The sequence below is a fragment of the Nuphar pumila genome, unplaced genomic scaffold (genome assembly GCF_984573655.1).
Source record: "Nuphar pumila unplaced genomic scaffold, dmNupPumi1.hap1.1 HAP1_SCAFFOLD_2162, whole genome shotgun sequence".
Taxonomy (NCBI): domain Eukaryota; kingdom Viridiplantae; phylum Streptophyta; class Magnoliopsida; order Nymphaeales; family Nymphaeaceae; genus Nuphar; species Nuphar pumila.
In genome coordinates, this window is record NW_028323859.1 from 1 (window position 1) to 14496 (window position 14496).

The following is a 14496-nucleotide window of genomic DNA, read 5'->3' on the forward strand; positions in this document are numbered from 1 at the left end:
AGCATGCTCTTTATTACTTGTTTAATTCAGTGATCACACTGTTCTAGAACGATGCATCATCAGCAAGCTCTGATATAAATATCAACGTTTGCTGATGATGCAGCGTTTTACAACAGTGTCGCATCCACACAGACATGGCCAACTTCGAATGCAAGCTTGGAGTAGATACCTTGCAGAGATGACGAAATCTGTGTCAGACATGAGTCTGCGGCAGGGGCGATTGGGAATATCTTTGGAAATGTTATGCGTCAAGCAGTGGTGGGAGGAGCCTCAGAGCTCTAGGCCTTAAAGGAAGGAGGCTAAATTTTCAGGTGGGGCGCATCTGCTCCTTCTACTACCTGCAGCACAAGACGATGGACCTCTTCACCAATCAAGTCAAGCCAGGCATGTCCTTTGCCGATCTTCTGCAAATCCTCTGCAGGGCTCCCGAGTACGATGAGTTGCCAGTCCGCCACAACGAAGACAAGCTCAACACACTCATGTCCGGCCAGGTACCGCCCCGCGACCTTCCCCATGGTAGCATGCGTGTAGAAGTAATTCTGGTTATGGATTCGGACGATCTCACAAGGGACTTTTCGTGCCGTCATTGGTCAGCCGTAGCCGATCTCCTTTCTTGCAGGGTATAAGATGACGACGAAGAAGGCATGTCAGGTCAGGCTATGGTAAGTCAGGCTGGTCCAGGTTCTCATGCCTTAGATGACGGTAACGATAGCACTGAATCCCAAAGCAGTTCTTGGAGTTGCCAGTGTCCATGTGGATGCAGTGGTGTCGTGCAAAGAGACAACATTAAACAAGATACAACATCATCGGCATCTGTTCTGTTACAATTGAGTGCTTGATTGCCTTTGGCCTGTGTCGTTACGACACAGGCCAAAGAACTCTCTTACCTCTTCATCGAAGAGGTATCTCGAGATTTCTTGCTCTTACCCCTTCGATGTCATGTAGTAATGTAGTAGTGATGATCATGCTATCGCACAACAGAGGTGGAGGCAAGGGAGGTGGAGAGGGAGGGGGGGAAGAAGGTTAGTATATCTTACATCTCACTCACAGATGTGTCGCCATACACTCCTTATATAGAGCAAGTACTAGTCAATTGTAGGTGTACATCCCACTATTTGTAGATAGCTAATCAGTATTTGAATAGTGGGCACGACCACTAGCAACAGCGTTCAGACATTCTCGCACAAGTTCGGACATGAATCAGACTTGAATCAACAGGAATTTGGGTCGACGGAAACATCCTCTCTGGAAATCCTCAAACAACACATCCTCTCCGGAAACTTCCTCTCTGACTCCCTCATCTCTCTGCAGGTTCGATGGCCGGTGGATGTGAAGCAGTGTGAGGACCCTCACACCAAGGCCAACCTCCTTCTGCAGGCGCACTTTGGGCGGCTGCCACTGCCGATCGCCGACTACGTCACAGACACGCGGGGCGTCCTGGACAACTCGATCCGAGTCCTCCAAGCGATGGTGGACATCTCCGCCGATGCGGGATGGCTCTCCAACGTGCTGACGACCGTCAGCATCGTCCAGGCGATCCTGCAGGCCCGTTGGGCGGACGACCCCACCACAATGCAGCTTCCTAACGTCACGGCAGAAGCTGCGAGGGAGCTGCAACGCCGGGGGTACCCCACTCTTGCGCGGTTGGTGGCTGACGCCCGGCACTCTCGCAGCAAAGCGCTCTCCGCTCTGCTGGCTGCTCTGCCGAGCAGCAAGAGGCGGAGGACTGCCTCAAGGTAGGCCCGCCGTGATGTCGATGTTGAGCATTCTTTGTTGCGGCCTGAGCCATCGTGGTCTGTTGGAAAACAATACCAGTTGAGGTAGCGACACACTTTGGAAGATAGCCATTGCAATCGACCCAGGGATTCTAGCCTGAGTTGTCCCCATATATGGCCTCATTCAGAGCCCAAGCACACAAGGTTCGGCACACACAATGAAACCTTCAATCTCAGGATTGCTGGTTTTCAACAGGTTCTGCCTCTCTGTGGAACAAGAAGATGCTGAGCATGTGCAAGAGGTCAACAAATCTTATGAGCATATTCACAACGCTATTCATACGAGCATTTGTCTGGTACTAGACATACCGATTCATTCAATTACCTCTCAAGCACTTCTTGGAGGTCGCAATGTCCATGTGGATGCGGTAGTGCTGTAAACAGATGCATCATCATCACTTGCATACGTGCTGACTCAACACATGAGCAGCCAACACTACACTGCTGTACACCCTGGTAGATGATGTTACATCCGCGTTCATGTCAAGGTCGCGTGCACATCAGATGCACCTCCATCTCAGTGGTGTATCTACAAGTGAATAAGGATGTATTCTGATGTGGGCATTCCTTGCATGTGAAGGTGTTTCTGGTGTGGATGTTAATTGACAGGGATCAGACTTGAACGTTCAATTCAAATAGAACTAGTTAATGGTCCCTATGAGACGATGCCATGCGTGGCATATGGAGGTCTTGAATATGGCTGTAGTTGAAAGGACGCGCAAAAGGCTTCTGGCAAACAGCACGTCCAGGACATCAGTTGAGTTGCTATGTTTTGTGGTTTGGATGACTTCTTAGGCGGCCCGTAGCGTGTGATAATCGTTTCAACACCTTGCGGTTTGTTGAGTCGCTTGCTGCCCAGCGCTTCAGCACTGATGCTTCGTCACCAAACGGTGTTGTGCAATGATGGCAATGAAAGCACGATATAAAAGATTTTCAGCACTTATCTCAAGATCACTTGCCAACGGCCACGTGGATGCGGCAGTGTTGTAGTTAGAAGCTTTGTTATCGCCTCCGCTTTTTCAGGTGGTGGAGAGGCTGCCAACTGTGGCTGTGAAGTGGAGTGCACCACAGCGGCAGAGGGTTCCCGCCAAAACGTACACCGACAACGAAGGCGAGGAGGTCGTGGAGGTGGAGGCATCCGAGCAGTACAACCTGCGGGTGGAGCTCATTCGCCAGGCTGGCATTGCTACATCTGGCCGGGGAGGCACGGCTGCAAAGGGGAGCCGAGCTCGTGTGTACGCGCCAAGGTCAGCCCTCTTCGCCTTCTCTTGGTTCTCGACAAAGAAGATAAAGATGGATGTGCTTTCACTGACTGCATAGACGAAGCAAAGCGCATCTCCTGACTCGGCTGGCGGCCTTTTGCTGCCTGTCTGTCTGATGGTCAAGGATTTTGGAACGATATTGGAAGTTGGTAATGTCCATGATGCGACAGTGTTGAGAAACAAAGTATTTAACAAAATAAGTGTTGAGGAAATGAACGTTATTATATCATTGGAGGTCACGTATCGATGTTGCAGACAATGGCTGAGAGGAGTGCCTGCTGCTGCCCTTCATAACGAGACAAGCTGTCCACGCCTGTTACACAGTTCATAGGGCACATACAGCACTGAGGCAGCCTGATAGCAACTCATCTCACCATAGTCACAGACAACAGGTTAACGGTCCCCCCAAAGGAGTCCTCAATTGTGGCTCTTCCAGCACTGAATGACTTATCGGTGATCTCCGTTTGTGGGAGAGCATTTAATGTCAGCGGTAGACTCAAGTCTGTTGTGAGCAGATTTCCCAAGGTGAAAGAAGAGGGATGGTACCTATTGTTGGGGAACAAGGACACAGATGATCTCCTGGCCCTCAAGCGCATCGGCGTCCCAGTCGGCCAGAAGACGACTACTTCGTTGGTGTTCCCCTTGAGAATGCATCCGGCGACGCCTTGACCAACGTCTCGCTCTTCCTTTTATCGGATTCGTACCTCGGGTTGAACCAGGAGTTCTCGGTTGGTTCCTCGCCAGATGCTGTTGAGCCTTACGATTTGACCAGCAGCCGCTCTGGTCCAGAGGATTCGTCACACGCTGTCAGGTTTCATCGCGTTTCCGAAGTTGCAGTTGCCATTGGCCACATGGACTCGGTGTTGCTGTCTGTAGGGAGTGTACACCCCATCCTCTCAAGAGAACAGTGATCTGTCAGGGTGGGGTTCAAACCCATTTTTGCCCTCAACAATCATACATGCTCAGGCACCGCAACCCGTAAATTGCAGGGTCTGGCGACACGCTGTGTGAGACATTGAGTGCATGATTTCCGGCACGAACGTGGGTGGTGGCGCCACGAGCACGCTCGTCCTACCCCAAAGTTGATGTGGCATCACTACGACGCACATTAACGGCACTTGTGTATGCTGCCATGGGGAATAAATGAAGTGCTGGGTCACCAGCTGATATGCCACGGCATTGACAACTGGCGAACAGACATGGCTGACTTCAGGTGTGAAGGATGAGATGCATGAGTGGGCTGCTTAGATGACCATGAGCCTTACGCAGGTGGCACTGGAGACGGCAACGGTAGAGCTAAGCAAGCGCACAGCCTCCGGCAAGCAACAAGCAGGACATCCACTTGTCGAAGCCCAGGCACCCGCCTAGGGCGACAACACCGGCAAGACTGTGTAGAGGGAGTTTTAGCCTTGTATGCTGCTTCGAAGCTCTGAGGAGCAGGATTTGAAGGGACTTGATGGGTACTGATGTATTGGCGTTGATTTGTGGGTCTTGGAATGTACGACATGTCGCAGTTGTGAGACCGCTTGCTTCACGGCGCGCGGCTCGCCATGGAGTGTCCAGATTCGCCCGATCAGGTGCCTTTGAACACACATGAGCAAGCTCGCGCTCGCTCGCTATCGTTGCCCCATCACGGTGTTCGCAGTACTCACAGACTAGGGACGAGGAAAAGACCGGCTGCTCCGACCAGCCAGGTTGCGTCTCGGCCGAGCCGCAGATTCCAGTATTCTTCGTCTTCTTTGTCTCGTGCGGATCTGACGTCGGTGGGCCAACGACGTAAGCGCAGTGGCTCTGGGTCTCAGTCTTGTCAGGGTTCTGCCAAACGATGTAACCCTGGCCGGGTGGACGAAGTGCCGGTACCTGGTCTTGAGCGTTCTCTGTCAGCTTTTTCGCAATCCTTGCCTACCGTGGGATGTGGCCCCTCTCGTTTGGCAGAGAATGTGCAGCCTCGGACTGGTTCACCTTCCAGGGTTTCCTGTCCACATCCTCGTCGTGCTTCTCCTCACCTGTCACTCCCCGCCCTTCTGTTCCGCCAGCACCACCTCCACCACCACCGCCTTCACATACTCACCTCCCACATCCTCCGCATCTGCCCTCGCATTCTCTACCTTCTCACTCGCATCCTGGCTCTCCTGCAGCCCACCCTACAGCGGCTGCATCCGCGGAGCAAGTCGACCCTGCGCAAGGCGCTGAGGCGTCTGAGTCTGTCTCGGGGGCTGAGACCCGTAACTCAGCGGGTTCCGGTCCTGCTAGCGCTCGCGCTCGTCGGCGCAACCGCGGAAGGGGTGGTTTGGGTCGTGGACGGGGGCATGCAGGACGGGGTCGAGGTGGTCATCATGGAGCAAACGCTCGTGCTAGGTTGCGACGTGCCGCGGCGTTGCCGCAGCCGCTGGCTCGAACCGGCAGGCGCCCTAGAGCGTCGTTGCCACAGTCAGTCCCCCTCGCTGCTCGCGCAGCTTGGTCCAAGGCAGTTGCCCGATGCCTCGAGGACATAGTGGACGCTGCGGCGTACGCAAGGGGCCCGCATGCTGCTGTTCACGTGCACTCGACGCTGGAGGCGCTCGCGGACCTTCCGCGGAGGGTCTTGGCCGACGGTGGGGCGTCAAAAGGGCGCACCCGCCGCATTTGGCTCGGCTGGCTCGCATAACCGACGGAACTCCCCTGGATGACAATGATATTGATGGAGGACAAGGTGCTCGGATCTCCTCGAGCCGGGTGCATAGCCGACGCTTGTCGCAAGATCAGCAACTGGCGGCACGCATTCAGCGCTTCCTTGAGGCCAGCAGCATCACCAGAGGTGCGCGCGCTTTGGCTTCGGACCCGCTGGCTGATGCACGCTCGCCTGCTGTCATTGCTGCCTTGCGCGCCAAGCACCTCGCTGCGGTCCCTGCCCAGACGCTTCAAGACGACACCGAGGCGCTTCAAATTGGAGGCGATGTGCTGGAGAAGACGCTGTCGCGTCTGCAGTCCAAGCGCGGCGCGGCAGGTGGTCCGTCGCAGTGGACCTACGAGCACATTGTGGCAGCGGCCAAGGCCACCACAGAGGCGTTCAATGCGACTTTGGCCTTCGTCAATCTCATTCTTAGTGGTGAGCTTCCACGTCACAGCTCCCTCTTGGACGCCTCTCTCGTGGGCCTGCAAAAGCCAGACGGTGGAGTGCGGCCCATCGCTATTGGCGAGGTTTGGTACAGGTTTGCCGCTTTATGTGCGCTGACTGCTTGTGAAGAAGTTGGTCCCGCGCTTGCCCCGCTTCAACTGGGTGTGGGCGTTCCGGGGGGCGCGGAGGCGGTGGGCCATGCTGTTCACGCTGCCTTGGCTGAAGATCCGGAGGCGGCCCTTCTCACTGTGGACCAAGCCAACGCTTTCAACAGCGTTGCGCGTTCGGCCGTGTTTGCTGCGGTGAAAGACCGCGTACCTGCGTTGCTGCCTTTTGTACAGTGGGCTTATGGCGCTCCCTCGGACCTGCACATTCTGGGAGCCCCTCCTGGCACACCTCCGGTACAGTCGCAAGCAGGCGTGCGGCAAGGTGACCCACTGGGACCTCTATTGTTTGCCCTAGCATTACAGCAACCGCTGGAGCGTGCACGTGCGGCGGCGCCGGGTGTCGCAATTGTTGCTTTTGCGGACGACGTCAGCATGGTGGGTCGCGCTGAGCAATTGCAGGCTGCTTTCTCCACGTTGCAGGGACCCCGTGGCGCTGCAGGGGTGGGTCTGTCGGTGCAACCTCGCAAGTGCGCCCTCACGGGAGGCCCTCCAAGTGCGATCGCCCGATTGGCTGCGGATCTGCGTGTCCGGCACAACCCGGATGGTGTCACAGTATGCGGCACTCCTGTTGGCTCAGACGCATATGTTGCAGGCGTTGTGTCCGCGCGCGCGCGGACGGTGTCACGTCGCAGGTTGAGAAGTTGATGCGGCTTCCACTGCCCAAGCAATCACAGTTTGCTTTGCTGTGGGCATCCCTCTCCCTGCGCATGTTTCATTTCCAGCGCTCTGTGCCGTGGGTGCATTTGGCGGCGGCCACGCGTCGTGTTGAGCAAGCGATCCTTCAGGCCGCCGTCTGCCTCTTTCGCTTGCCTTCGGCCATTGGGCCCGCGGGCGCGCGTGTCCTTGGAGGTCGCGAGGTGCAGCAAATGACCTTGCCTTTACGGCATGGTGGTTTAGGGCTGCGTTTCTCCTCCGAAGTGGAAGCTGATGCTGCTCTTGTTTCTGGGGCGGCATTGGCGCAAGCTGCCATGGCAGGTGGTGTGGCGGCTTGCATGCCCTTTACTGGGGTAGCGCGGGCTCCTCTGATCTCTGCTTGGCAACGCGTTTATGACAGCGTTGCTTCAGACTGTGGTTGGGAGCAGTCTTCTCGCGACATCACAGACGCTTTGGTGGCCGAATTGTTGCCAGGTGTGCAGCACGTTGTGTCGCGAGTTATTGCCGATCGCACTGCTCGCGACTTCCGATCCTCGTTTGATGTGGCCACCGACGCGGGTAGACGGGATGCGGCTCGTCTCCTTAGTGCTGCGACTGGTCCTTCTGCGGCGTGGATCATTGCGCTGCCTGGTGCTGCCACTATGCGTCTTAGCAATGACGATTTTGTCTCAGCTGGACGCCACCTTCTAGGTCTCGGGGTGCCTGTCCGGGTAGCAGCTCCGCCTTGTCTATGTGGAGCTGGAGATGCGGGGAAGCCGGATCATGCGATGGTCTGCAATCAAACTGCTGGGATGGCAACGCTACGCCACGATATCTGGGCTTCTACCTGGCGTCGGGCCATCCGTCGTGCTGGTTGCGCTTCCAGTGCGGAACCAGCATACAGCAGTCTGGTCGCTCATGGCCACTGCAATGGCGCTGCTGGTCTGCGGCGTGGCGACATTCTGGCTGTCATGCCGGAGGGCCGCATCGTCGTCTTGGATTGCGTGGTTACGCATTCTACCGCAGCTTCCTACGTTCGTGGCGCGGCTCGTGACGCGGGTTTTGCCGTGTTGCGGGCGGAGCAGGCAAAGAGACGTCAGTTTAAGTCACTTGGTCAAGACGTCGGCTACGACTTCATACCGCTTGCAGTTGAGTCGTTCGGGCGCCTTGGGCGAGAGGCTTCGCGTTTCTTGTCGGACCTAGGCGATGTGGCGGCTGCAAGTGGAGGTGTTTCGAAGGCAGCATTTGTGCGCTCGGTCCGGCAAGAACTCAGCTGTGCTTTGTGCCGTGGCAACGGGAAGATGTATTACCGGTCCATGTTTTGTTTTGCACAGAATGTGGGCCGGCAGTTCATGCCGGGTTGTGAGCTGCTGGTTGATGAGGCAGGTGAGGTGTAGAGGGGTTGGTGTGTCGTGTTGTAGCGCTCCTGCTTTGCTCTCCCTTAGTCTTGTCGGCTGGCTGTTTTGATTGTCCTTTTCTTTTTTTCTTTGTTTTCCTGTGTGTTTGGTTTGATTTTCTTTCGTGTGTTCTTGAATTAACTCGTCCTTGTCTGCAGTTTATTTCTGCTTTGCTTTCCCGCTTCGTTGTAACACACTTGATGGGTTGTAGTGTAGGTTGTCACACTTGTCCAGTTGTGAAAATCCAACGTGTCTGCCTGTCGGCATGATCACTGAGTGTAGCGGCCTCTACGCCTAAGGCGGCTTGGATTTGATGTTGGGGTTTGTTAAACAACCGAATACACTTATGGACTTTCTAAGGAAGTCTCGTTACAATGAGCCAACACGTGCATAGCTGACCATCAAGACTGACTCGGTCCTACCACACATCAAATTCTGTGTAAGCAATCATGTCATGGCAATGCTGCCCTGTGAAACGAATTGGGCATTGCCCAAGGTACAAAAGACAACCATGCCAAACACGTTGCCGATATCAAGATACTCTGCGGCAACCAGGTTAACGAGTTCAGTTATCCGTCTAGAAGCGCTATGTCGAAGATGGGGCCGGGTCTCCCGCTTTGGCCCCACCCGATTCCGTCAGCGGATGGGCTGCCAGTGAAGTGGAGCAGCTTGCCGAATCTTGCGCAGCTTCTGTGCACTCCGCCACGGAGCCCTGTGCAGGAGCGTCAACACCGGAACCACCCGCCCGCGGCAGGGGAAAACCCGGGGTGGCTGCCTGTGGCATCACCTCTTGCAGATGGTCCATCTGGGCACGCAGCAGGTCCATTTGCGCCTGCAACACCTGCTTGGTGGCATCCACCGACGCGGCGACGGCGGCGGAGGCCGCCGCCGCGGAGCGCGCCTGCTGCTCGGGGCTCCCGGCGCCCCCGAGCAGGGCCGCAAGCGCTTCCAAGCGCGCAGCGTCCGACACTTCCGGCATTGCGACCCCGCCCCCTGACGCCCCGACGCTGGTCGTGGCCTCCCGGGAGCCTGAGGGGCCCGCGGCCGCGGCTGATTCCGGCGCTGATTGAGGGCCTGGGCTCGGCGGGGGTGGGCCTGCTGCGCTCCAGGGTACTGCACCTGAGTGAGTGGCATTTCCCATACCCTGCGCCCAAGGATAACCCCCGCTCATAGGCGCATGGCCCGGCATGTGGTACGGAGGGAGCATCATCATGGGATGCCCGTATGGGGTGGCTAGTACCGCCGACACTGCTGACATGGCAGCCATCGCCGCGGCGGAGGCTGCTTGCTGTTCGCTTGTTGCGCCCTGCGGTGGGGTGATGGGCATCATGGAGTAGTGCCCAGGGTACCCTGGAGGGGGGAAGATGATTGGCATCAGAGGCATGAGCGCGGGGGCCGCGTCGTTCGGGCGTTGCTGCCCTGCGTACTGGAAGGGGCGGGCGACCGGGACGAAGGCCGCCATTGACATAGGGGGGTAGCCGTATGGCATCGAGCTCAACATGAGAGTGGAGGCGTGTGCATTGGGCTCAGCGTTGGGAGGCGCGGGCCCGGCAGAAGCGGCAGCAGCCGCTGCTGGAGCGGGAGCTGAAGTGGATGCCGTCGACGGGGAGTCTGCACCGCCGGCCTCTTGGCTGCCGGAGGTTCGGTGCCGCAGCGATGCGGCGGTGACCGACGGCTGTGTGCCTGTTGCGCTGCTGGCGGCGGGGGTGGGGACGCCCGCCGCCGCCGCCACGGCGGCACGCGGCGCGGCCACGTCTGCGGCGATCGCCGCTGCCGCGGCGGGCGGCACGCGCTCCGGGGGCTGCGTCGGCGGGAAGACCGGCGAACGGCACGTGGGGCAGGACTGCTGGCGCTCGAGCCAGGAGCGGAGGCAGGAGAGGTGGAAGCAGTGGCTGCACGCAAGCTTCTTGACCGGCTCCGTCGGGCCGAGGTCCTCGCGGCAAATGATGCAGACGCTGCCGGCACGGTTGATGTCGTCCGCGGTCGCGTCGGACAGGAGATGGATGTGTGCTGAGACGCGACGGTAGCGCAGAAAATCACCAATGCGCTGCCGGAGGTTCGCAAAGCTGAGGTAGAGGTCCCGAACGAGGTGAAGCGGCAGGCCATACTTGGAGAACACCACAAAGAAGAACGTGAAGTAGACGATGAGGTGCAGCATATCCATGAGGAGCTCGAGATAGAAGATGTAGAGGCCTCGAGCCTCCCATTGCCGCTCAAGGTACATGTCGACGAGCGTGAAGATGTATTTGACCCCACACGCAAAGATCATCGAGGACAGGATGACATATTCAAACGCAAAGAGCAACTGGTAAGAGGCCTGACCCTTGAGAGCTGCACCAAGAGTCTCGCGCATCGCAAACGTGTCAAGAACCTGCATATGAGTGCCACATGAACTAAGTGAGGACACTTTCATCGCGATCAGGATCAGGCTGATGGACCATATGATATGAACTAAAGGAAGCCAAGTAAAGTTGACAGGAACCTGCTTGTGCGTGGTACTTTGCACTCCGCCAAACGACGTGGTGTGCATGTAATGATGTCTGAAAATGCGTGGAGTTTGGGGACAAAATGGGGGTGGAACCCTGTTCGGCGAAGCATTGGTTGCATCTTGTGGATGAAAGGAAGCCGAGCGCTGTATTTGTTTGCAACTGAGTGGATATCCGATGATACAGGGGACATGCCACGGATGAGCCCACACAGATGGGGACTATAGATTCGAGGTGGGCGTTTGCTTTTGAGGGAAGTACATTGGCAACTGTAAGACTCATCTCAGCATGGCTGGACAAATGAGTCAGCGACATGTGCGTCTGGCATCTTGTCACTGAGCTGTATCACGGGGGCTCATGTGCAAACTGCCCAGGGAGGAGAATGTGCAGATTTTTGTCGGACTGAGCTCTTTCATGGGAGTCATCATAAGTGAAGGAACAGCTCTCGTTGCAGGGAGAGACAGAGGCAAAGCACTGTGGCTTGGCGGGAGCAGTGAGGAAGCGCACAGCAAGGAAAGTCAAAAAGGCTGATATGCGGATGTGCTGCAGCGCGGTCACTGCGGGCTGGGTCTGTATGAAGTTGACTCGGTCTTGGACGACCCAATGGAAGATCTTGACAAAGCCGAGCGCGACAAAGCACGCTACAAACGCTGCATCAAAGTCCTGCCGAAACACAGTCATCGCCAGACATGTCTCCATAATCCCGTGGTTGATTCTCTCGTTGATGCGCTCCACCTCTGACTCGCGCAAACTGCCCAGGAAAACCTGCTCTCATAAAAAAATGAATCAATCAATTGTGAATCACACCATGTCTCTGAAGGCGCGCGCTGCGCCGACGGGCACGCCTGCTCTCATAAAAGAATGAATCAATCAATCGTGAACCGCGACATGTCTTTGAAGGTGCTGCGCCGACAGGGATGTGCCCAAGGAGCTTCGGCCTCTTGCCCCGGATGTAGATATCGTGCACTTTGCATGATGTGCCTCAAGTTTCCACTGAATGGCAAGGTAAGCTGGTATTAGAACAGTTTGTCAGCGCTGGGGGTACAATAGGGGGGGACTATGCAATCATAAGCGCGAGCGTTTCATGTCACAGCTATCAAGCAGAGGGTCACCTCGTGCTCGTGGTCCAAGAATATAGGCTATCGATGCAAGGTCAAAGGCTCCATGATTGATTGGCAGCATCCAAGAACTGAGAGCAGAGGAACATCATGCAGTGCAAGACTTTTACCATGAGTTGGTAGATGCTGGAGACTGAAAATGTGGTTGTTGGGTGGTACTTTGCGTTCTTGCGTACGGCATGCTCAGCAAGCAAAGGAAAAGCCACGTGATGCTTGCACGGTCACTGTAAATTTGAGCAGCTCGGGTCCTGATGCTTGAACAAGAGAAGCAGCTGTTCCATGCACAAAAATATCCAGCCGAGACTTCGTCAGGGTTCAGGCAGTTAACGAGACCAACACTTCATGGCAAGTGTGAGATACAGCTCACTGTTGTTCATAAACAAGATTTATAGCGGTTGAAAGGTAAAAGTAGATGCCGCCAAGAGATAAGAAGCAAGGCTGTGGGGTCGTCGCATTTCCCCAACACTATGTCAGAAGGTGCGCTTGGGTAAGCATCCTCCCTTGGCGTCATTGTGCGCTTTCAATTCGGCTAGTCAAACTATAATTGCTTGTTTCTATCGATCTGAGCTCCCTCAAGGCACACTCGTCGCAGATGTGCGCACAACTACGCAAACGTATTGTCACAGACTCAGCATGAAACAAAACCCACCTTTGTGACGATCTTGTAACATATCATGGATATCACGAATCCAAGATTTCCGAGCGCTGCAATGCTGAACTTGGACGTGGCCAAGTAGTGCATGGCCGGGAAAAACCTGCTCAAGCAAAAGAGTGAATTCGAGCCATGGCATCCAGGAACCAATCAGAAATTGAAATTGCTATGCAGGCTCTGAAATGTGATGCACCACTCGTGTAGCTGCCATGCCCTGAGATCTTTGAGATCAGGAAACGCACTGTCTCCGAGTCGAGAAAGCATGGAAGGTGAGGGCGCCAGCCGCTGCAAAGCTCAGCAGGGCGTATCGTGGAAAGCTCATCAGCCGCATCGTGTCAAATACTTCTATTGTTCAAGACAGCACGTGTCATTACTTACGGCATCGCGACTACTGTGAACCGAGGTCCAACGTGACAGACAAGCGAGACACATAGCACGCCCCTCTTATATTGGTGCACGAATTGCATGTATCTGCAAGTCTACTGTCCTTCCACAGCGTATGCCCACGACTTGGACATGTGGGACACGCGTCTCCATCAAAGGGTCTGACTCATGTCCAAAACCCTGAGCCCAGGCTTGGGCATAGGAGCCTTGGAACATGGAGACGCCAACAGCGATAATGTTTGCGTGCGGCGAGTTCCAACACACTGGCAGCGTAATTTCACATTCTTTTGTGCTTGCGAGATACTCTGCTAGCACCAGTGCAACGTTGGATCCGCAACCTTTTTCCAGTGGTGATTCACCAATTTGTGAATCACCAATCTTACACCCCAACTCCTCGAGAGAAGACGCGAATCCGACCATCAGTGGACGCGATACGTCGGCAATCGATGGGAGCGTGCAGGTTGTCATCTCGCGGGCCCGGCCGCCCGTGCCTGCAGCGACATCACACAGCGCCCCACAGTATGTCCCCGCCCCTCGGGTCCCCTGGGCCTCCCAGGGAGTGACAGCCCTCTCACCAGCCACGCTCCATCAGGTGCTGCATAGAAAGGAAGGCCGGATGACATTATGGACACCAGTGTTCAATGCCTGTGCTCAACAAAGGCACGTGGCAAATGTGACTCCGTTGACGGGCCCGAAGATTCTGGCGGAGTCAATGCTCGCCAGACCAGGTGGCAACTGACGAGAACTCACGATATTCTCTCCTCGGGCAATCACGAGGACTGACACGTCTGAGATATTTGTCGCCTGTCCCAGCGCAGATGGCTCACTTTGATGCGCTTAGATCGCCGATTCGCAAGCGCAGCGTCAGCGATGAATGCTGAGCAATGTACATCGTCATCAGGGGAGTTTAGAAATAACCATGGAAGGCCTTTTCGGTTTGGTTGCCTTGAACCTTGCGGAAGGCGGGAATGATCCTCGGACGACAAAAAAACAAGTCTGACTCACCGCACGGGGCACCATGCCTTGCCTGTACATGACCACCACGACTCAAGGATTTGAGAGCAGGGAACCTGCTGCATCTGTCATCAAGCTGAACACAAACTTGTTTGTGGTTGACTGTTTACGGCTTCTGAACAGATGGGAAGCAGCGCGTATTGGCATACCCTGGGGGGATCCATCTCGTAAGAAATGATACCAAACATGCAGAGATATTCTCGGTGGCCTGGCTCACTATGTGATTTATAGACAAATCCAGTCGCTATCGGGAGGACTGTCGTTCCAATGCTGCTCGACGGGCACTTCTGTACACCCGAGACGTGCCAGTGCAACTGCTAGGATGGGGAACTGCATGTGCGCCCATGATGGAAGCAGGAGTGGAAAAAGAGGCCAGGAAACTCCAGGTAAATCCAAACCGCCCATTATGGAAGCGCTGCCGCACGTTATGTTATCCATGAGCACGAACCGTTTACAGTAAGGAACACGCAAAACACATGGTCTATGCGCGCTAGCGTGCATGTTTTGCAAT

At 55.7% G+C, this 14496-nt stretch overlaps 1 pseudogene; it reads right to left on the bottom strand.

Moving 5' to 3' along the window:
- Window positions 1-11162: 11162 nt before the first annotated feature.
- Window positions 11163-12918, bottom strand: LOC149808811 (ERAD-associated E3 ubiquitin-protein ligase HRD1B pseudogene; annotated as a pseudogene).
- Window positions 12919-14496: the final 1578 nt, after the last annotated feature.